Below are 2,525 nucleotides of genomic sequence, written 5' to 3'. Positions count from 1 at the left end.
ATCCCGCCATGACTGACCGTTACGGGACCGGAAGTTCCGGTTACTAAGACGTTATGCAACCGGAAGTTCTGTCAGCCCAACCGGAAGAGCGTTGTCTGCTGAACCAAGACCATTGGAGCAGTGGCTCCCTCCAACCAAGTTTAATTTGTCCCGGTCTGTCCAAATGGCCCGGGAAGTGCGGTGTTGTCCTGGCATGTGGTGCGAGGACAGTTCACTAGCCTCACACTGGCCTGTGGGATGATGTGGTGAGGCTGATGCGCTGCCCAGTGTATGATGTCGCAGCCGATGTATGATGTCGCAACCCGCTCTGCCACTGCCTGGTGCTGGCACAAGCCTCACATCACCACCCGCGGGGCGAGGCTGTTGCCAAGGCTGCATGATGATGCCACAGTCTTCAAATCGCTACCACTGCATCAACAGGCAGAAGGAAGCTGTTTTGTTAGGATTCTGCAAGGTGCCATGTCAGCATAAGAAGGACACCGGCATAGGGGCTGGAACTAGAGGTGCTGCCACACCCCTTGGCTTTAAGTAGTAATAAACCCAAATACATGGTTTCCGCCATCAGCACCCCCACTGTAAAAATTGTTTCAGCACCCCTGGACACAGAAATGAGTCATCATTCAGGGATGGTGTAGCAACACATCTGAAATGCAGGAGGCCCTAACTGTCTCATAGGCTGGGTGCAGGAGACTAAGCCCTGTGAAACTTGGGACTGGCCCACAAATTTCAATCTGAATGGAAAAATTGGACAGAGACTGCATCCAGTGGGATGGAAGTGACTTCTTCTGAGTAGAGACCAAGACTGTTATCTCAAGGTTATCTCAAGTTAGGTTATCTCAAGTACTTATATACAAATGCACAAAGCCTTGGAAACAAGCAGGGAGAACTGGAGGTCCTGGTGATGTCAAGGAATTATGACATGATTGGAATAACAGAGACTTGGTGGGATAACTCACATGACTGGAGTACTGTCGTAGATGGTTATAAACTGTTCAGGAAGGACAGGCAGGGCAGAAAAGGTGGGGGAGTAGCACTGTATGTAAGGGAGCAGTATGACTGCTCAGGGCTCCGGTACGAAACTGCAGAAAAACCTGAGTGTCTCTGGATTAAGTTTAGAAGTGTAAGCAACAAGAGTGATGTAGTGCTGCGAGTCTGCTATAGACCACCAGACCAGTGGGATGAGGTGGATGAGGCTTTCTTCCGGCAACTCGTAGAAGCTACTAGATCGCACGGCCTGGTTCTCATGGGTGACTTTAATTTTCCTGACATCTGCTGGGAGAGCAATACAGCGGTGCATAGACAATCCAGGAAGTTTTTGGAAAATGTAGGGGACAATTTCCTGGTGCAAGTGCTAGAGGAGCCAACTAGGGGGGAGCTTTTCTTGACCTGCTGCTCACAAACTGGGAAGAATTAGTTGGGGAAGCAAAAGTGGATGGGAATCTGGGAGGCAGTGACCATGAGTTGGTTGAGTTCAGGATCCTGACACAGGGAAGAAAGGTAAGCAGCAGGATACGGACCCTGGACTTCAGGAAAGCAGACTTCGACTCCCTCAGGGAACGGATGGGTAGGATCCCCTGGGGGACTAACATTAAGGGGAAAGGAGTCCAGGAGAGCTGATTGTGTTTCAAGGAATCCCTGTTGAGGTTACAGGGACAAACCATCCCGATGTGTCGAAAGAATAGTAAATATGGCAGGCGACCAGCTTGGCTTAACGGTGAAATCCTAGTGGATCTTAAACATAAAAAAGAAGCTTACAAGAAGTGGAAGGTTGGACATATGACCAGGGAAGAGTATAAAAATAGTGCTTGGGCATGTAGGAATGAAATCAGGAGGGCCAAATCGCACCTGGAGCTGCAGCTAGCAAGAGATGACAAGAGTAACAAGAAGGGTTTCTTCAGGTATGTTGGCAACAAGAAGAAAGCCAAGGAAAGTGTGGGCCCCTTACTGAATGAGGGAGGCAACCTAGTGACAGAGGATGTGGAAAAAGCTAATGTACTCAATGCTTTTTTTGCCTCTGTCTTCACTAACAAGGTCAGCTCCCAGACTGCTGCACTGGGCATCACAGCATGGGGAGTAGATGGCCAGCCCTCTGTGGAGAAAGAGGTGGTTAGGGACTATTTAGAAAAGCTGGACGTGCACAAGTCCATGGGGCCGGATGCGTTGCATCCGAGAGTGCTAAAGGAATTGGCGGCTGTGATTGCAGAGCCATTGGCCATTATCTTTGAAAACTCGTGGCGAACGGGGGAAGTCCCGGATGACTGGAAAAAGGCTAATGTAGTGCCAATCTTTAAAAAAGGGAAGAAGGAGGATCCTGGGAACTACAGGCCAGTCAGCCTCACCTCAGTCCCCAGAAAAATCATGGAGCAGGTCCTCCAGGAATCAATCCTGAAGCACTTACATGGGAGGAAAGTGATCAGGAACAGTCAGCATGGATTCACCAAGGGCAGGTCATGCCTGACTAATCTAATCGCCTTCTATGATGAGATTACTGGTTCTGTGGATGAAGGGAAAGCAGTGGATGTGTT

This window comes from Lepidochelys kempii, chromosome 10 (genome assembly GCF_965140265.1).
Source record: "Lepidochelys kempii isolate rLepKem1 chromosome 10, rLepKem1.hap2, whole genome shotgun sequence".
NCBI classification, from domain to species: Eukaryota; Metazoa; Chordata; order Testudines; family Cheloniidae; genus Lepidochelys; species Lepidochelys kempii.
This window is presented reverse-complemented; position numbering follows the sequence as displayed.